This window comes from Anolis carolinensis, chromosome 2, assembly GCF_035594765.1.
Source record: "Anolis carolinensis isolate JA03-04 chromosome 2, rAnoCar3.1.pri, whole genome shotgun sequence".
NCBI classification, from domain to species: Eukaryota; Metazoa; Chordata; class Lepidosauria; order Squamata; family Dactyloidae; genus Anolis; species Anolis carolinensis.
In genome coordinates, this window is record NC_085842.1 from 75,024,764 (window position 1) to 75,047,024 (window position 22,261).

The 22,261-nt window shown below is 42.9% G+C and overlaps 1 protein-coding gene across 2 annotated transcripts in view; it reads right to left on the minus strand.

Moving 5' to 3' along the window:
• atg7 (autophagy related 7) overlaps positions 1–22,261 on the minus strand; it is a 198,384-nt gene that overhangs the window by 35,401 nt on the left and 140,722 nt on the right. The window lies entirely within an intron of this gene.

A 22,261-nucleotide genomic window follows, 5' to 3' on the forward strand; every position in this document is an offset into this window, starting at 1 on the left:
AGTCATTGTAAAACTATACCTGTCATTATTCCATAGCACTGAACCATGGATGCTAAAGTGGTATCAAACTGCATTCATTCTGACTTATTTATTTATTTATTTATTTATTTATTTATTTAACCTTATATGCCGCCACTCCCCTAGGGCTTGGGGCGGCTTACAAGAACAGGCTAAAATCTAACAATTTAAAAAATCTTTAAAAACATCTTAAAAACTTCCTAAAAGCATCTTTTAAAAACATCAATAACAGAAATCAAAAGCCTGCCGAAACAGGTGTGTCTTACATGCCCTGCGAAAGGCTGATAAGTTCCGTAAGGCACGAACTTCAGGTGCGAACTTCTGCGTCTAGTTGTTAGACGCAAGGTCTTAAAACTGGGGACTACCAATAGATACATCGGCCCTAGACCATGTAAGGCCTTAAAGGTAAGTACCATCACTTTGAAAGTGATCCAGTGCTCAATTGGTAACCAATGCAGCTTCAGTAAGATTGGTGTTATGTGCCATCTCATCGGGACTCCCACAAGGAGCCGGGCAGCTGCATTTTGCACCAATCTGAGCTTCCGGATCACCGACACAGGAAGGCCAATGTAAAGGCGTTACAGTAATCCAGTCTTGAGATGACTGTAGCCTGGATCACCGTAGCTAGGTCATCCCTAGACAGATAGGGGGCTAGCCGTCTAGCCTGCCGAAGATGAAAAAAGGCGGTTTTGCTAACGGTGGAGACCTGGGCCTCCATCGTCAGTAAAGGGTCCAAGAGGATTCCCAGACTCTTTACCAGTGAAGACGGGCGTAGCGCTTCGCCATCCAGGGTTGGCAACTGGATATCTCTGCTGCCCGGTCGACCCAGCCATAGGATCTCCGTCTTTGCTGGATTCACCCTCAACCTGCTGGAACACAACCAGTAATGGCCTCGAGGCACTGATCAAAATTGTTGGGGACAGAATCCGGTCGGCCTTCCATCTTTAACACAAGCTGAGTGTCATCAGCGTATGACAATCCAGCCTCTATTTTAAAAAGGGAAGACCACCACATTCCCATAATGTTTCACAGCCAGTGTTTTTTGATGACATTGACTTTGTGTTTTACTCTTTAAAGACTTTGGTGACTATGGTCCAAATCCAATTGCTACTTTCAACTACAGAAGCAATTGGATTTAAGCCTATTATCTACGTGCTGATGACATCCAATTACATCTTTTTTCTCCCCCTTCATTTTGGTGCTATTCACCACACCTTTAATATAATAAAAACCAAAAGCTACACAAGATAAGCATTCTGAATCTACTTTTACCTTTGCAGCCCACTGAATTACTCCTGCTCCACCATTTACTCTCTATACCATTTTTCATGGAAGGAAATTCTTTCTTTCCTGAGCTTTGGTTATCAGTACTTGTAAAACTTCTTTACATATTCAAGACACATTTTTTGGAAGGCACATCAGATATAAGCACAAATTTGACACTTACTCATGCAGAAAGAATTCTGGCTGAAAGTAGACTACTTGATTTTTATAGTTTCTCTTTCTTTTCTTTTCTTTTAAAAAAAGGACAGGATGAATGATGTATAAATTTCATTCCTGCTTTTTACTGGGAAAGGCAGCTATGTGACTGTTAAAGAACTCTGCAGTGGCATGGCACTACATGCAAAACTATATTTATTACTGTGTTTAAAAGAGGCAAAGCTGGGCCAATAATGTGCAGCGTTTCTCATACTCTGCTCCTCCAGATGTTTTGGACTTTAGCTCCCACAATTCTTAATAGGTGGTAAGCTGGCTGGGACTTCTGGGAGCTGAAGTCCAAAACACCTGAAAAAGCAGAGTTAGGGGAAGGGAAAGGAAGCCATGTAACAATACATGATTTATTAAGATAGCCAAATGCAGCCAAAATTGGTCTGGGACCAAGAAACTGCCTTCCAAAGGACCTCAAGGATGACATCCTAAACCAGTGGTTCTCAACCTGTGGGTCCCCAGGTGTTTTGGCCTACAACTCCCAGAAATCCCAGCCAGTTTACCAGCTGTTAGGATTTCTGGAAGTTGAAGGCCAAAACATCTGGAGACCCACAGGTTGAGAACTACTGTCCTAAACAGTGAGCTAACACAAGTTCCCGAAATGCTTTCATTCAAGGCTTAGTCAAACAATCTGTTAAAGCAAGCAACTATAAACTATATTCCTGTCTTCTTGCTACAGCCTTTCATTTTCCATTTCAAAATAACTGTCTATTTGGAAATCAAGTTACCACACTCTATACAAGAGATGAATGCAATTTTTTTTAAAAAAATGTATTAACAAAAACAAAAAACAAAAAAAGAGATGAATGCAACAGACTGGGGATGTAGTGGCATCTCTGTAGGCAGAATTAGTGGGGACTGTCCTTCAACACTGAGAGGAACAAAAGATTCATGGAATTATACCACTGTGAAGGGATGTCATTCTTTAAGCTCATAATCACTGCTACCATTTTATTGTTTTTGTTCTTGTTAGGACTATGCAACTTAATCTGTAGGGAGATTAAAAAGAGCCCACAGTGATATGATCCAGCATAACATAATTGTTTGAGCACTCGATTGGGATTGCTTCTACACTGTAGAGTTAATGCAGTTTGACACCACTCTAACTGCCATGGCTCAATGCTAGGGAATCATGGGAGTTGTAGTTTTGCAAGATCTTTAGCTCTCTCTGCCAAAAGTTGCTGGTGCTTCATTAAAATCTACAATTTCCAGAATTTTGTAGTATTGAGCCATAGCAGTTAAAATGATGTCAAATGGCATTACTTTTACTGTGTAGATGATGATGATCATGACATTGATGCCTTTTCTCTTTTAAAAGAGACTTTGTGCTAAAAGTAATACAACATACCATTGAAATATATTATACATAGATGCATCCTATGGCTCTGTGCAACAAAGTTTGAATCTCCACTCAACCATAAAAACCCACTGGGTTACCTTGGCAAAATCATGCACTTTTAGCTTCAGAAAAGGCACCGATTGTTTTACCTGAAGGTCTCCATAAGATGGAAACAACTTAAAGACATGCAACAACAATTGTGGGTACTAGCCGTCCATGATAAGTAATCATTAATGGCTAGTGTATGGTACTCTTATGGTAGTTCAAAGGAGTAATACTGCTGTTTGAGATCCTGAAAATTGCAACAATTTCCAAAGACAAATCAATTGCTCAGAACAAGCCCAATCCTGCAAGTACAGTTCTCTGAGCTGAGAATCTTATCTCATAATTCTTTGCAGAAAGCCTCATTTCAGTGAGAAACACTTATTCCTATCAGCGTTCAAAACAAAGAAGAGATCTAATGGTATCCTTTAGGCCAGTGGTTCCCAGCTTTTGGTCTTCCAAGTATTTTGGACTTTAGTTCCAAGATTTCCTGACAGTTGAATAAGCTGGTTGAGGTTTCTAGAAGTTGGAAGTCCCTAACATCTGGAGGACCAAAGGTCAGGAACCACTGATTTATGTTAATTGATAATTTCATTTTAGCATGGAACTTCTTGGATTTCAACCTTCTCTTCATGTAACAGTTCAAAAGATGTCACTAGATTCCATCAACAGCATCTTTCCTTTTTTATACTGACTTCTGAGTAAAAAATGACTAAGGTCACGCTATAGGAATGTGAAAAAGAGACAGTTATATTTCAGGATAAAACAAAGCAGGTGACCAAAGCTGGTCACCAGAATGAAAACAGGACAATTCAGTTCTTCAAAGGAAATAAAGGAACTGGTATCTAAAGCATTTGTCATTCCTTCTCTCTAACTCACCAAAGTACAAGTAACATATTCAGCAACACACATTATACTGTAGCAGATGCTACAGAAGAAGCAGCATTCTCGACTGCTGCAATCGTGAGTCAGAACTTTCGAGGCTTCCAATTTCTTGTTTACAAGCCAAACAGCTTTCCTTGGCTCTCAACACTGTCTTCCCATATGGGACCTACTTTGATCTTTTAAAGCTATTATACAAAAGCAATTACATTCATTTTATGGGATCAAGAGGGACTAGAGAAAGAGCACACTAATCCCAGTGTGAGTGATAGTGTGAGAAGCTACTTTCTGTAATTTGAACAGATGGCTGCAAATATCCTTAGTGCTCCCAAAATGGACCTATGTTGCAAAGCTGCAAAATGAATTTTCAGTATAAAGCCACTTAATACAGCTAATAGATGCATAAGGCAAAGAAAATCCCTGCTTTCACCTTTCGTAAAGCTCATAATTCTTTCTGAAAGTTTACAGTGAAGTCTGACAAAAGAGAAGTACTGAAAATTCAGAACAATGTTTTATAACTTATGACTGCTAAATACACTAGTGTCGACCCACAAACCTAATGTTTATTATTGTTATCGTGAGCTTCCAAGGGCTTGGATCTAGGCGATTTGAAAGACTACATGGCTATGAACCTGCCAGAGCTCTACAATCTTCAGGGGAAGGCTTTCTCTCAATTCTCGACAGCATCACTGTCTTACCTGGTGAGGACACAAGAGAGAGCCTTTTCAGTGGTTGCTCCCACTTTCTGGAATGACCTTCATGGGAAGCTAGGCTGGCCTCCTCCCTGTTTTCCTTGGGTCGGCAGGAAAAATATTTCTGTTCAAGCAGGCTTTTAACATGTAAGCATAAGGGCTTTAAATAGGATTTTTGTTCTTTTTTAAACTTGTTTTTTAAATTATTTTAATACTAATTTATGGGGCTTTAACATTTTTATGGCAAATAAATAAATAAATAATTTGGAAGACCCTTGAACCCAACTCTGGGAGAAGGACAGCATACAAATACAATAAGTAACAGCAGCAGCAACAACAACGGTGTATCCTAAGAACTCTACCAAAGGATTTTCTTAGCTAAGTTTGTTCGGGGTGTCTTCCTCTGAGTGTGATTTTTCTCAAGGTCATCCATGGGTGTCCATAGCTAAGCATTCAAATTCTGATTTCCTAGAGTCCTAGTCCAACACTCAAACCACTACAACACTGTATCTTTAATGTTATTTATCTGAATACAACCCCACAAAACCAAGGAAAATGATGCTAGTCCAACCAGTACCACTTGTCCGAACATGTCTCCTGCTACGACCCACCACATAATTTAAGATCTTCAGGGGAGGCCCTGCTCTCGGTCCCACCAGACTCACAGGTGCGGCTGGAGGGGACGGGAGACAGGGCCTATTCTGTGGTGCCCCCCCCCCCCCGCCTATGGAACACCCTCCCAAGTGAAATCAGGCAGGCTCCCTCTCTCCTATCCATCCGTAAAAGAGTTAAGATGTGGCTGTGGGACCAGGCTTTTGAACAATAGTAGCTGCATCAACTATAACTACATGCTTCAGATTCAGACTTGAAATGCGCATAAATGTATATTTATATGCGTATTTTTTGAATGTTTTAATGTAACTTAATTTTAAATTGAATTGGAATGTTATTGTAAATGTTTATATGTGTATTTATATTTGTAAGCTGCCCTGAGTCTCCTTATTGGGTGAGAAGGGCGGGGTAGAAATGCTGTAATAAATAAAATAAATAAACTTTACACTCACTGGGTATTTTTGCACCATAATTAATGTTCTCTGTCACAGCACAAATTCTGACTGGTCCGGTAGTTTGGCGCCCAGAAGGGGTAGGAATGAAGTCTTCAATGCCATAATTAATTAAAGAGGTACAATTGGCCATATACATTTGGAGGTTTAACATTTGTGGATCTGATTATTCAGATTTGATTAAAATATTCTCTCTAGGAAACTCTGGGTCAGGCCTGCACAGTGGTTTTCCGGGTGTTTGGGACTCCACAACTCCCAGAAGCCCTAGCCAACTTGTCAAATGGTCAGGAAATCTGGGAGCTGAAGTCCAAAACACCTGGAGGACCACAGGTTGTGTAAACCTGCTCTTGGTCCTCAAGTGGCTTTCTCGCCACTTTCTAGCACTAGGGATTAATGGCTTTGTGTGTTGGCTTTGCTGTTGTTTTTCTTTCCAAGACAAGCATGAGTTGTTGTCTCTCACAGTGCGACATCTTCTTTATATTTCTTTCAGGGTAGAAAGTCTGGATATTTGTAAATGGTGCTTGCTGCAAGTTTTTAAAAATTGTTTTATTTGATATGTTAATTGGGTTTTTTATATTAGGATATGATGTTTTAATCTGATTATATATTGCGGCCGGATGTATTTGTATGAATTTTATATGTTGTACGCCACTTTGAATCCCACCCACGGGAGAAAAGTGGGATAGAAATAAATGGAATAGAATAGGATTGCCATAAAACAGTTGACTTGAAGGCATGCGATAACAGCAATTGGGATATTCTAGTTTTATAGGCTGTTGTTTGGATTGCTTCAAATGGTTCGAGATAGCCCAATTACCATACTAGAGGTGTGTGGGAAGGACAGTCTCTTTGTCAGATTGATTTTATGATGTACATGAGACTCACAAGGATAAATCATATTGACTATGTAAGCCAGTCACTTGAGTAGGTCTCTCTGTCTTAGGCTAGATCTGCACTGCCATATAATCCAGATTATCAAATCAGATAATCCTGATCACTTGCTTTGAATGGGATTATATGAGTCTACACTGCCATATAATCCAGTTCAAATCAGATAATCTGGATTATATGGCAGTATAGAAGGGATCATAGAAGGATATGTAGTCCATAACCAGAGAGTGAAATAGGTATTTAAAAGGTCCCAGAAATTAATGGAGGTGCTGAGGATCTGCACTGGAACAAAGGAGGAAATCATTTTTTTCTTAGTGCAAGGTAAGAATAATATAGCCTTAGAAATATTGGTAGACTGCAACCTCCAGAGGCTTTCATCGGAACCTGAACCTCCACCTTTTGGGGGTCCCAGTTTTGAGGGTCATGAAGGGTGCTATGTTTCCATTCTTGTTCTATGTTTTCCTTGTGTGTGTGTGTGTGTGTGTGTGAGGGAGTACTAGAGATAATTACTGATGCTTTTACTTTGCTTGATGACTGCTTTTAAGAACAGTTTCAAAAGCAAAAATTCATCATGTTGGATTTAAATGCAGGGAGACATAAGATTGTACTGTATAGCTATAATCCATGGCTCTGGGCTGGCAAAGTTTTCAATCCAAAGTAAATAGACTACAAGAAGAAGTCTGATAATCTCTTTCTTTACTTTGGCAACATATTTAACTCTGCTCCCTAAATTTAGATCTTGTTTTGTATAAACTGGCAAGTTCTTGCTAAAGTGTCCATTAAAAAGATATATTCTACCATTCAAGTCCATCTATGTTCATCTGATTCTTAACTCTTCACAGCTAGAGACAAACTATTTAGCCAAACAGTTGGTCATTTTTAATCGCTTGTGGGATCAAAATATTTTGCAGCAACTGAACTGCAGCATTAATTTGTCTGAACCAGCTACTATTCAAATTTACAAACAGATGGAAGCTGGGAAAGAGTGGATGTAAGTGTGTAGGCATGAGTATATATGTGTGTGGGTGATGTTTTCTTTGCAAAAGTTAACAAATTTCAAAATACATTTTTCCCAAATGAGAAAGATTGCATCTTTCTTATATATTTTCAAATCACATCACAAGCACAAAGTGTGCATAAAGCTTCATCTTAAAAAACCTCTCAGAATGGCTAATATAGACAAAGGTTTGGCTTCAGAGTAGGTCCATAGAACTTAATGGGATTTGAATTACACATGATACAATCGGTAATCTACATGTGGCTTATTCTGGATCCAACCAAATACAAAATATAACAAAACCGAGAAGTCAAAGTCATGAAAAACAGCCACAATAATTAAAACCAGAAGAATCAATACATCAGTTTAAGCCATCCGTTAAAAGCAGTTTTGATGACATGCTAAAATCAAGGTGTGGCTCCTGGGTCAGGAAAGGAAACTGACCCTTGGGCATCAACATAGTTTCCCTCTTCCTATCTGAAGCCAACTTAGATCCTTTAACTTGGCTTGAATCTAATATTGAACTTCTAGGAAAGAGTAAGTAAAGAATACACCTGACTTTTACGTTTAGATCTGGAATTGCAATACAGCCAGATGTTGTGTGACTGCAACCCCCATCTGTTCTAATCAACATAGCTACTACCATAAATCTAATTAGCACAGACAGCAATAAGGGATACATTTATTTATAAATTAATGCAATTTTGGAGAAAGTCGAGATATAAATTCAACTAACACATACACACATATATTAAATCATGTATCACTTTTTAGTACAGTAAGTTCCCCAGGTGATGTAGAACAAATAAACATTCCTTAACATAGGTTCAAATAAAATGTTTGAATAAAGCTAAAAAATAAACTTAAATTCTGATTTCCCCGTCTGCTTTACACTCTCATGTGATAAACAAAGCTTGCTTTTAGATTTGTTTACAAATCTGAGCCACTGTTTCAAACTATCTAGACCAAGCATGGGCAAACTTCGGCTCTCCAGGTGTTTTGGACTTCAACCACCAGAAATCCTAGCCAGGAATTGTGGGAGCTGAATTCCAAAACACCTGGAGGGCCGAAGTTTGCCCATGCCTGACCTAAACCATTGGATTCTCCTATCCATTTCTTTGCTCTTTATATCAAGTAAGTACTGGAAAAAGTAAAGAGGAAATGCAATAGAAAATATAGAACACAGAGATATAAAAAGGCATAATACAGTTGTGGTTGCAACAGGGCTGACAGACAGGCCTTGATACTGCCTAGAATTTTCAAGAATCATTATCGGGTCATTGCCAGTGCCACTCTCTCGATATTCGTCTTTTTGTGGTTTATATTTAACCCAACTCTAGTAAAGAAAAGAGATGTTAGGTTTCACACTCTTAGAACAGGTTCATCTTTCTTGACAAAGGTACCATGTTGTACTTGATAAAAGGCATGTCTGGTCACAGCTTCCACCTCCATCTCAGATGTCTTGAGAATGCCTGAAACTTCACTGATACACCTACAATTCTCAACTTTCCTGTCAGTCCTACCTAGAGATCTAGAGATTGAGTCTCTTACATGCAAAGCATGTGATTGCTTGCAAATTTATGTTCCTTTCAAACAGGGATCATTCCTAGACTAAAAGTCAAATCTGCCTCTTCAAGAGTGTTACTAGCAGTAACAGGACAGGTGTTCATAGATGCTGGTTGACTGTTAGATAGGATAATGAGAACAGATCTAACCAATCTCTCTTTTCAACTACGATTTTGCTTTGCTGCTCATTGAAAATATAGCCTAAGGGCTGGGAGTTAAATCATTTGAGGCACAAGATATTATGAAAATAAGAGGCTTTTAAACCATTGGCACCCTAAAAGTGCTATTACAAATATGGGGAGGGGGGGGGGAGTCCATGCTTCAAGCATGAAGAGGCTTGTCCAGGGTCATGCTCACAAACCGAGGCTGGTTTCCCAACCATCTTAACAGATCAGGACAGACAACACCTGTTGAGTCATGCTTGTTAAAGAGGGAAGGAAGTTGCAACATATTGGTACTACGCATTTTTAACAAATCAATTGCTTTTCAAGGTTGTCATTGTGAATAGTTACCCTGAAGCCAAAAACACACCCCTATACAGGTATATTTAGTCACACAGCAATCATTCTGAGATAAGAATTGAGAATGTATGCATGCTTACTTGTTTTGTAAGTCATACATAAGGACAGGTTGCTTACCTGTAACCATGTTTCTTCGAGTGTACTCTGTGAATTCACACTAATGGAGAGGCTGCGCCTGCGCAGGTCCCAACGGAAACTCTTCCCAAGCTGAAGTTTAAATTTTGGCGGTAGCCACGCCCCTCCGTCCCCGGAGGGCATATAAGGCAGCCCTCGGCGTCTCCTCCCCAGTTCCTACGCCGCAAAGGCAACGAGAAAGGAAGAGGGTTTGCCAGAGGGGATGGAAGGGCGGGCTTGTGTGAATTCACAGAGTACACTCGAAGAAACATGGTTACAGGTAAGCAACCTGTCCTTTTTCTTCGTGTACTCTGTGAATGCACACTAATGGAGACTAGCAAGCTTAGGTCTCGGAGGCGGGCTAAGCAAACCCTGACAACGAGAAAACTGTCCAAACATATGTTTATTAAACATGAAAACATCAAAGAAACCCTGGTCCAAGGACCCATTAAGGTATTGCATCAAACACACGCCAAACACCGAAAGCAGTTCGGTCAGGCATGATATATCCCTTTAAGAGCACATGTGAAAAAAACAGGAAAACATCATTCCCCTAAGGGGGAAGGCAGTAGCAATAAGGCACGGATCATCAGGAGAGTAGTGCAAACATGTACCAAACAGGAAAAACAACAAGAGGGTCGCATGAGAAAAAAGCACCCACATAGAAGTCATAAATGCAGAAGGTTAGGACAAGCATGAGGATAAAACCGCCCTAGCAAAGGCGGCATCCTTCAAAGTTTTTTGGTCTAACCTGTAGTGAGACACAAATGTAAGGGGGTTAGACCAGATCGCTGCCTTGCAGATGGAGTCCAGGGAAATGCCCCTTAGGAAGGCAGTCGACGTGGAGAGACCTCTCGTCGAACGCGGGCGAACCGACGGGGGAGGAGGTCTTTTGGCTAGTTCATAGGCCAGTTCAATGGCCTGAGCAATCCAGTGTGAGAGTCTTTGAGAAGAAATAGGATTGCCCAGTTTATCTGGGGCATGGGCCACAAAAAGTTTTGGGGTCTTTCGAATGTCCTTAGTACGGTCCCGGTAGAACAGAAGTGCTCTACGCACATCAAGGAGGTGCAGTCTCCGCTCAAGGGGAGACGAGGGGTCTGGGAAGAAAGCGGGAAGGACAATGTCCTGGTTAAGGTGAAAAGCAGAGACCACCTTGGGAAGGAAGGTGATGTCCGGACGGAGAACGGCGCGGTCGTGATGAAAGCGGAGGTAGGGTTCATCGACCCGAAGGGCCGCCAGCTCCGAGGGTCTGCGCGCTGAGGTTATGGCCACCAAGAAGGCAACTTTCCAAGAAAGGAGACGTAGGTCGGTCGAAGCCAGCGGTTCAAAGGGAGAGGCAGTAAGCTGGGAAAGTACAAGCTCGAGGTTCCACCCTGGAGTAGGAGGTTGAGTCGGTGGGCAGATGTTGTTGTATCCTTTCAAGAAGGTCTTGACAAGGTGGTCGGAGAATAGAGATGGTCTACCATGTTGTTGAAAACACCAGGATAGAGCGGCCAGGTAAGATTTCATAGAAGCAAGAGAAAGTTTTTGGTCTGCCAGAGACATAAGGAAGTCCAGCACAATCGGTACCGAGGTTGGGAAAACAGTAATTCCTCGGGAGCGAAGAAAGGAGCGAAAGCGAGAGACTTTATAAGTGTAGGCCCTGGTTGTAGCCGGTTTGTGAGCTGCGCGGAGGACCTCCTGTAGGTTTTGCGGGAGGGAGGTCAGGCGAGAATCCTCCAAGCAGTGAGATGTAGAGAGGGGAGATCCGGGTGGAGGATCTGGCCGTTCTCCCTGGATAAGAGGTGTGGCAGAAGAGGTAGAGTGAAGAAGGTCGCCTTGGAGAGATGAAGAAGAGCCGGGAACCAAGATTGACGAGGCCAGGCTGGAGCTATCAGGATCGCCGACGTAGGTACCGACCGGAGTTTCTGCAGGACCTTCGGTATCAGAGGAAAGGGCGGAAAGAGATAGATCGGTTCCGCCGACCAGTCCAGAAGAAAGGCGTCTCCCAGGCAGCCTGGAGAGGAGGACGGGGGGAGTCTTGCCCCGTATCGGGGCAGCTGAGCGTTCTCGGGAGAAGCGAAAAGGTCTAGAGTGGGGAAGCCCCATTTGAGAAAAAGAGAAAGAAGAGTCTCGGGGTCGAGCATCCACTCGTGGGAGGAAGTCGTCATCCTGCTGAGGGCGTCTGCCAAGTTGTTCTGGATCCCGGGAAGGTGAATCGCCGAGATTTGGATGTTGCGGGCTATGCACCAATGCCACAGCTGGGAGGAGAGGAGCATCAGCTTCCTTGAACCCGTGCCACCCTGTTTGTTGATGTAAAAGACTGCTACCGTGTTGTCTGACTGAATGAGTACGGATGTCTGGGAGATCAGGCGTGAGAAGGCTCTCAGAGCCTTGAAGATAGCAAGGAGTTCGAGAAAGTTTATGTGATTTGCCTTCTCGGAGGGAGACCAAAGGCCCCGAACAGTGAGACCCTTCATGTGGGCTCCCCAGCCGAAGTTGGATGAGTCCGTGGTTATGGTAGTGGAGGGAGGGATCGGGTGGAACGGCAGACCCCTGCAAACGTTGGAGAGGGACTTCCACCAGAGAAGCGACCGGCGAGCGTGAGGCGGGACCGAGAGAAACCTCGAGTTGGGGTGGCGGAATGGCTTGAAAGCGTCTATGAACCACCTTTGAAGAGGCCGGAGATGAAGCCTGGCGAACGGGGTCGTGAAGACTGTGGAGGCCATGTGGCCGAGCAGTACCTGGATGGATCGAGCCCGAACCCTCCGGTGGGTCTCGCAGAAAATGATTTGTTGGCGAAGGGCTAGAAACCTGTCGAACGGAAGGGAGACAGTTTGAGCAATTGAGTCGAACAGGGCACCGATGAAGCAGATCTTGTTCGACGGGGTGAGGTGAGATTTGTCGTGGTTTAATTGAAGACCGAGAGATTCTAGAAGACAGAGGGTGTAGTCGACGTGACGTCGGAGAAGGGCAGGGTCGGATTCGACCAGAAGCCAGTCGTCTAGATATGGAAAGACTGTGATCCCTTGGAGCCGGAGGTGGGCAGCCACGACAGCGACGACTTTGGTAAAGACCCTTGGGGCCGTAGCGAGGCCAAAGGGTAAAACGGTGAACTGGTAGGTCTGGTCGAGAACTTTGAAAGAGAGGAAGCGTCTGTGGTTTTCTCGAATCGCCACGTGGAAATAGGCGTCTCGAAGGTCTATAGACACGAAGTAGTCTCCGCGTTGAAGCATCGGGAGGATGGAGGCGATGGAGACCATCCTGAACTTGGTTGGACGTATAAAGACATTGAGCATGCGTAAGTCCAGAATTGGGCGGAGGCCCCCACCCCTCTTCGGGACCGTAAAGTATCTGGAGAAGAAGCCTTGAGGGTCCTGTACCGATGGAGAAGGCCGAATAGCCCCCTTGGCGAGAAGGGCGTCGACCTCTGCGAGAATTTCTTGAGAGGGGTTGGAGAGAAGGACTTGACCCGTGGGCGGGAGTTCTTCGAATTCCAAGGCATAGCCTTCTTGGACAATTTTGAGAACCCAGGCATCTGAAGTAATAGATTTCCACCGGTGAAAGAAGGGAGCCAGGCGGTCTAGAAAGAGACCATGAGGCTGATTTGGTGAAGGGGAGGGGTGTGGAGGCATGAGAGCTGCATCGGTACCGAAGAAAGAGTCTTTGGAAAGAGAGATGGCGTCAGGAACGCCGGAGAGGTTGAGCAGCAGTGGGGGTGGCTCGGCCGCGTTGTCTTTGTGGCTGAGCGGCCCGACGGGGTTGCTGGCGATTTTGGTTGTTTGATACCGAGGGACGCCGGAAGGATTGATGGCGGTAAGAAGGAGGCGGAAAGCGTCGAAAGCGTTGAGGAAACCACTTGGTGCGGTGAACCTGGGGTTGATCGCCGCATTTAGTGGCCAGAACTTTAAAGTCGTGGTTGGTTTTTAGTTTGTCGTCGGTGCCAGAGTTAAAGAGGCCCATGGCGTCGAAGGGGAGGTCTTCGATGACCTGCCTCGAGGAGGAAGACAGACCGGAAGATCTCAGCCAGGCGTGGCGACGAATAGCAATGGCGTGGGCAATCATCTTGCCGGCCGTGTCGCCCGTATGCTTAGCCATCTGGATTTGATGATGCGCTAACGAATCGGCCTCTTGTTGGAGGGTGGACATGACGGACCGGTCTTCATCCGACAATTTAGCGAAGAAGGGCTGAGCTTTCTCCCAAAGGATCTGCTGGTATGCCCCCATACAGGCCCCATAGTTCGCCATTCTACAGAGTAGGAGAGCTCCGGAATAGAGCTTTCGACCGACCGCATCGAACCTCTTGCCCTCTCTGTCTGCAGGGGTAGTGGATTCACGGCCGGAAGACTGAGAAGCTTTAACGACCATGGAGTTCGGGTCGGGATGGTGTTTAAGCCATTCTAAAGTGTCGTCATCTGTACGATACCAAGACTCGATTCTCTTCGAGGTAGGAGGGATCGAGGAAGGAGTCTTCCACGAAGATTGGATGACATCTAGGAGATAAGGCAAAAATGGCAACAGCGTGGCTGGAGGGGCCTGGGCTTGGACCCGTTTGAAGACAGGGTCAGTAACTGCCTTGGAAGTCTGTTTGATTTCTAGACCCAGGGCGTCGGCCATTCTAATCATTTGTTCGGAGAAAGCCCGAATGTTGTCGGTAGGTGAAGGAGGGTCCACCTCATAGGCGTCATGAGGAGGAGAGAGATCAAGGCCTAAGGATACCACCGAGGCCGAGAGAGCGGAATCAGGGCGATCTATATCGATCTCATCGTCCCCAGCCCCTTGAGGGGACTGGGGGGGAGATGACAACACAGTCTCTGGTGGCGGCAAAGCCTCAGGAGCAGAAGCCATCTGTGGGCGAGTATCTTTGGAGGCCGAGGCCTGGGCCGCTCGAGCCAGGCGAGTGGTCTGTCTACCCCGTTCCGGTGTCGAGGTCGGGGGAAAAAGCTGCTGGCGAGACGGACGATGAGAGACAGCAGGTCGAGGAGAAGGCACCCTGACCACTGTCTGAGTGGAGTGGTGGGGTGAGTCCTGCAACTCGCCATCAGAAAGTTGTTGAGGAGAAGTTTGGCGAGGTCGCTGAGCAGGAGCGATCGGAGAGGACCTTCTAGAAGAAGTCGCCGAAGAAAGGACGTCCATCTTGGAGGAAGCAGAAGAGGAAGAACGTTGGGTAGCCCTCTTCTTAGCGAGTGGTTGTTTTGATGGAACCCTCAGGGATTTTCCCGGCGTGGGAGGGACCATCGCTGAGTCGGATTGGGACCGACGAGCTTCCTCGTGAGCCCTTTTAAGGGCGATCTTCATCGCAGAGGTCGACGGAGGAGCCCCAAGATGGGATCGGGCCGAAGATACGGAAGCCACCGAGCTCGATGTCGAGGAAGGGCCGACCCGACCAGAACGTGTCGACACCGTAGCCGTGGTGAGTGTGCACGGTGGTTTAGCGGCCTTAGACGATCTGGAGGCTCTGGACGCCTTAGACGAGACCGAAGGGGCTTTAGCTGTTGAAGCCGACATCGAACCCGGATTAAGCGGCGGCTTCGTGCCCGAAGTCGACGGAGCGGGTTCAGGGGCAAGCGATTTTTCGTAGAGCGCCGCTCTAAGCCTCGCGGCTCTATTCTTTCTAGCCTGAGCCGTTAGGGCCAGGCAGAAACGGCAGGTACCGACGACATGTGCCTCTCCGAGGCAGTAGAGGCACTTGGCGTGGCCGTCGGAATCAGGAATCTTAGCGGCACACTGAGTGCAGCGCTTGAAGCGAGTCGTAGACATGAGAATCCGAAGTGAACCTTGCGGCGGAAAAAAAGGAACCGGGGAGGAGACGCCGAGGGCTGCCTTATATGCCCTCCGGGGACGGAGGGGCGTGGCTACCGCCAAAATTTAAACTTCAGCTTGGGAAGAGTTTCCGTTGGGACCTGCGCAGGCGCAGCCTCTCCATTAGTGTGCATTCACAGAGTACACGAAGAAAAAGATCATGTCAATGATTCACTTTGCATAAAAACAACTTATACTGTATAATGAATTTGTGATGCATACATGTATCATTAAAACATCTCACATCTGCCTTGTCTATAATAATAATAATAATAATAATAATAATAATAATAATAATAATAATAATCATCTTTATTTATATTCCGCTCTATCTCCCTGAGGAGACTCAGGGCATATTATAGAACACGCATACAGCAAGCATTCAGTGCCATTATACAATTAACAAGGACAGATAATACACAGACAGAGGTAAAGGCATTTCCCATCTTTCTCATTTCTGCCATCTTGGAGGCTGTGCTCAATTCCAGCCACAGGGGGTGCTGTTGCTCCATCTTCCATACTGAAGAGCTATGTTGTCCTTTTTTTTTTGTCCTTAGATTGATTGATCTTATTGTCTAGATGCACAACTATCAGTATAGCAACAAGATGCAGAGTTGGATAAAAGAAAGAATCCATCAGCAGGATAGGGAGTGCAGACAGTTCTCCCACTCCTAAAACCCTTCTCAACATCTGATTCAGAAATTTAGGACCCTTCGGAACAGGACTTGGGGAAGGACATAAGAGGCTGTTATACCATCAGAAGCGATCACTCATGGCCAATTATCGCCTTCCAAGGCTAGGGTCTCCGCAATGAGTTCGTAAGTGACCTGAATGGTTGGCATTTCTCTCTTTCACTTTCCATAGCACTGTTGGTCTCAGCTGACCTTCAGTTAGAATGCTTAAGTGCCAGGGCTTCTGAGCTTATTGGTGTTTATTTCACATTTTTTAAGGTTAGCCCATCTTTTTTGTTGGCTGCCGACATTCCGTTTTTGAGTTGAGGGTAAAGTAACTGCTTTGGGAGATGGTGACTGGACATTCGAACAATATGGCCAGTCCAGCCAAGCTGATGGTGGAGGGTCATCGCTTTGATGTTGGTTGTCTTTGCTTCTTCCAGAATGCTGACATTTATCTGCCTGGCCTCCCAAGAGATCTGCAAGATCTTTTTGAAGGAAAGCTGAATTGAATTATTCCAGAAGTTGAGAGTGATAGTTCTAGGCATAAAATAGGTTGGAAGGACAATAGCTTTATAAACAAATTTTTTTGGTATCTCTATGAAGGTCCTGATCCTCAAATACACTCTGCTTAATTTGAAGAAATTCTGTGCTCACAGAGCTCAAATGTTGTATTTAAGTGTCAACGTTGATTTTTGTGGAGAGATGGCTAGCTAGGTAGCGGAAATGGTCAACATTTTCTAATGACACACCATTAAGCTTTATTGCTGGCATTGCTGAGGGATTGGTTGGTGGTGCTCACTAGTAGAGCACTTTGGTTTTCTTAATGTTCAGTGAGAGACCATGCTTTTCATATGCTTCTGCAAAGGTATTTAAAGTGAGTTGTGGGGTAATAAAGCTGTAGAGCAGTGGTTGTCAACCTGTGGATTCCCAGGTATTTTGGCCTACAGCTCCCAGAAATCTTAACCAGTTTATCAGCTGTTAGGATTTCTGGGAGTTGAAGGCCAAAACATCTGGGGTCCCATAAAATCATAGAGTTGGAAGAAACCTCCTGGGCCACCCAGTCCAACCCCCTGCCAAGAAGCAGGAAATCGCATTCAAAGCACCCCCAACAGATGGCCATCCAGCCTCTGCTTAAAAGCTTCCAAAGAAGGAACCTCCACCACAGTCTGGGGGAGAGAGTTCCACTGCCGAACAGCCCTCACAGTGAGGAAGTTCTTCCTGATGTTCAGGTGGAATCTCCTTTCCTGTAGTTTGAAGCCATTGTTCCGTGTCCTAGTCTGCAGGGCAGCAGAAAACAAGCTTGCTCCCTCCTCCCTATGACTTCCCTTCACGTATTTGTACATGGCTATCATGTCTCCTCTCAGCCTTCTCTTCTGCAGGCTAAACATGCCTAGTTCTTTAAGCCGCTCCTCATAGGGCTTGTTCTCCAGACCCTTGATCATTTTAGTTGCCCTCCTCTGGACGCTTTCCAGTTTGTCAACATCTCCCTTCAATTGCGGTGCTCCTAGAGTCCAAATCCAGTGATCAAATCACTACGCCATGCTGACTTAACAAAGGTCTGGATACACAAAAAGAGTCTTTCTGTTTGGATGTCAGCTGTAAGCTTGTCACTAAGGAACTTTGTCTAAATTCTTCTTGATGAGCTTAATAAAGGTCTTGATGTGTGAGTGTGCCATGGGGGGGGGGGGGTCTTTTATTCCTCCTGATGCTTAACATTGCCAGAATATTTGAAATATTCTTGTTACCGCTTTTGATTTTTTATAGTACAGTAGGGCCTCACTTATCCAAGATTCACTTATCCAACATTCTGGATTACTTAACCCAGTTTGCCTCCCATCCCAATCCACAGCTGTTTCTCTAGGCAGCAAGGATTGAACTTTTTATGGATTTAATTTCTGAAAATGTTGCTACTGCAAGTTCATTTTATGCAATTCTATCTTTATTTGTAGTCAATTTGGTAGTAGCCAATTTTTTTTAGTCAATGTTTTCAATATATTGCAATGTTTTGGTGCTAAATTCATAAATATAGTAATTACTACATAACGTTACTGTGTTTAGGACTGCTTCTTCTGTTGATTTGTTGTAAAACATAGTGTTTTTGGTAATTAATTGTAAAATCATAACGTAATTTGACGTTTAACAGGCTTTTCCTTAATCCTTCCTTATTATCCAACATTTTCGCTTATCCAACGTTCTGCTGGCCCGTTTATGTTGGATAAGTAGACTCTACTGAAGTTATATTTTTGTAGCTTTCATTTTATGGTAATACATTATTTAAATTATTTTAGGAAATGTAACAAAATTCTCAATAAATTAACATTTATAGTATAAACAATGCTTGTGTATTTCTAGTTGATCCCATAGTTATGTACAAAAGCTAATATACTTTTCAGTTAGAAAGGCCTATGAAGAGTATATGAATCTCTTTGTTAAAAAATGGCAACAGTTTCATCTGTGTACAAGGGATGGGAATCATGTAGCCTTCCAGATGTTGTTGGGCTGCAACTCCTAGTAATTTTCACCAAGGTTGCATGGAATATAGTCAACATTCGGAAAGCCATACAGTTCCATCCCTGCTGTACAAAATGCACTTCTATATTGATTATGAGACATGACAAAATATTGTTAGTTCACAATTCATTCTTGAAATGATATAAGAGTGGATAAACTTTCCCGTGGAACTTGTTGCTGCTTTTCTCTTGTTGAAAACTCTGGGCCCATTATATTCTGAAATGATGTTTCAAGTGGCCCGTTTTCCATTACCAGACTAGAAAAGGAATACTGTGGTCACCCTTTAAATGAGGAGGTTAAGATGCCCCCAAATCAGTAAACATTCACACTTGACCCACTTCCTCACAAACAGAGCTTTTTGCACATAATCATGCTGTAATAATGTAAGAACAATGTGCCTTTAGTATCTGAAGGGAGCCGAAGAGCAATAGTGAATGAAAATTATTATTTCAAGGATTAAATGCATTTCCCAATCAGGTATGCACTGAGATACATAACATAACAGCTAACTATTCTAATGACAAATGTACAACCACACAAAAGAATGGAGGAGGAAGAAGAAAATATGGTTGCTATACCAATCATGCTTTGCTTGTGATAATTAGATACCCTAAATATATGCAAATATTGTTCTTTGATTGTTTCCCTTCTACTAAGCAAAACTTACTTGGGAGGGCAATCAAAATGCAGTATTTTTATATATTTGGGATAGTTAGTTATCATAGGACAGTTACTGTATATACTTGAGTATAAGCCGACCCGAATATAAGCTGAGGCACCTAATTTTACCACAAAAACTGGGAAAACTTATTGACTCGAGTATAAGCTGAGGGTGGGAAATGCAGCAGCTACTGGTAAATTTCAAAATAAAAATAGATACCAATACAATTACATTAACTGAGGCATAAGTGGGGTAAATGTTTTTTGAATATTTACCGTATTTCAAAGAAAAACAGTAAGCTAACTCTGTAAGTGCATAAGTAGGGTCAACAAAAACAATATGGTATCAACAATAACTTTATAATAATTATCATCATTATCATCATCATCAACAATAACAACAACAACTTCCTTTGTATCCTGCTCTATCTATCTCCCCAAGGGGACTCAGGCCGGCTTCCAACATAGTAACAGGCAAACATTCAATGCCTATATAAACAATGTAGGGCTAGATATAGATCTATAATTATATATATTAATTTCACATTTGCATTTCCCCCCTGAAAAGTTTGCAAATCCTCTCTCTATATATGGGGCCCGGGCTGTGGCGCAGGCTGGAGAGCAAGCCAACTGCAACCAGCTGCAATGAATCACTCTGACCAGGAGGTCATGAGTTCGAGGCCCGCTCGGAGCCTATGTTTGTCTTGTCTTTGTTCTATGTTAAAAGGCATTGAATGTTTGCCTATATGTGTAATGTGATCCGCCCTGAGTCCCCTTCGGGGTGAGAAGGGCGGAATAGAAATGCTGCAAATAAATAAATAAATAAATAAATATGTGCATTTCCCTCCTGCAATATTTGCAAGTCCCATTTATCTATGTTTACATCTATCTAGACATCTGTGTGCGCGCGCGCATACTTAAAAGGCCTATATCTATATTAATATCTATCTATCTAGACATTGCTCTATATATAGAGAATTATATCTTTATAGGACTTGCAGAGACTTGCAAACATGTGAGGGGAAATTCATATATAAAATTAATATATACATATAGGTACAGATATACAGGTACATGGAAATCTCTAGATATATATATGTATATAGGATTTGCAAAGACCTGCAAACATATGAGGGGAAAATTCATATATTAAATTAATGTATTTGTAGGGGGAAATCTATATATTATTTACAAGCTTTTATTCATAAAAAGGTATTATTTTCAAACTGATTGTGTTTTGGGAACTCATACTCTCAATAAGTACATAAGCCTGTTCTTCCACTATAATTTAGTGTATTACTATGAGTCAGCCTTCTAAATAAATTAAGATGCAATTAAAAGTATAAAATGATGAATGATGTTTTATATAAAATAATGTGATGAAGATATACAATGAAGGATTCTTTAATACTATATTCTCAGACAGCGTGACAATATGGGGATAAAAACATTGAATAACACTGCATGCTTGTCTAGGCTTTTATCCACCCACTCTGTAACATGGTTGCACTTACATTGGACAAAACAAGGTTCTGGCGAATCCTTCTGGGGCTGAGTTATGCCATTCAATGAGATCTACATTATGAAGATTCCACAAACCATCCTGTTCTAGTTCCAGTATGTTCCAACCTAGCATATGGGGAGTGTATATGTGCAGATTTTGAGAGTGTGAAGAAGATATACATTCTCTAACATGACTTTCTGTTGAAAGTTCTTGCTTCAGTCCCTGGGAAAATTTAAGTGCAAATCCAAAAATGACCTAGCTGGTCAGTTAGATGACCCATTCTTACATATTGAGATCTGTCTGTCTCTGAGTTTTTTTTTAGTGCTACATAGCCCTTGATGGGAAGTCTCAGAGGACTCGGAAAGACCAGAGATGTTCTCTAAAATCTGCCTGGAGCGCCTCTGCTTTTCTAGTTTGAGAAGAATTTCTTCTCAAACCATTACATACACATATGTACATCAATGTACTTTTAGTTCTTTTTTTAATGCAGGAACCAACATTTAGTAAAAAAAAACACACACACACACACATACTTTTCAATTATAATAGAATGATGAGAGTTTGGGTTGTACTTGCCAGCCATGGCAGAGCACAGAAAGTGATCTCTTGAGATTCATTCCACAGTGGCAATATTTTATTTGCAGACAGAGATTTAAACAGGCATTTAATTGGGTTATTAACTTCATCAGTAGTTGAAAGGTGTTCAACTTCATCAGTCTTTGAAGCTGCACAGCCAACATGGATTTTGCCTTCATACTAGATAAATAAATCACTCTCAATGCACAACAGACAGCTCCCTATAACACTATAGGGATGTTTTCATACAAATCTAAACAATCTTCCAAGACAATTACTTATCTAATTTCAGAGAAATTGAGAATTTATCCCTTTCCTCTTTCTACAACAGCCCTCTGTGGCAATTACAATTTACTCCAGAGTTTTCCAGCCTTTCGTGCACTAGGACGCTGCAGGAGGAAGGGAGAAACAGCTCAATTTTGCAACAGTGGGATGTAATGGAAGTATACCACTGGCTCCTGGCCAAGGTCAAGTAGCCCCAAAATCAAAATACGTAGCAATTGAGAACAGCAATTAAAAACGTTAGGAAGCGAAACAAAGGAATCAATTTTGCAGTGAACAGCATGTCACTCTGATTTCTGAACTTGTTATGCATTTCCAGACAATACAGTTCAGGCACTTCAGTAATTAAGCATCAGTTTTACTTATTATACATACAGATACACACCCACACACATTCGTCATAGTATCACAAGGTGGGGGTTTAATTATAAAGGTGTGATTTCAAATCTTTGAATGGCTTTAAGAATATGATTTGATACTAAGGGCCATTTTGGAGGTTAGCAAATGATATAAAAATAATATTAAAAGGAAGGATAGCCAGATGGCTAATTAGGTAACAAGGAGTGGGAGCTCAGCTGAACAATTACAGGAAGATCAACAGTTGTCATTATGATAAAGAACGGCTTCAGAGATGGTTATTGAAGTCATATTCCCAAAGG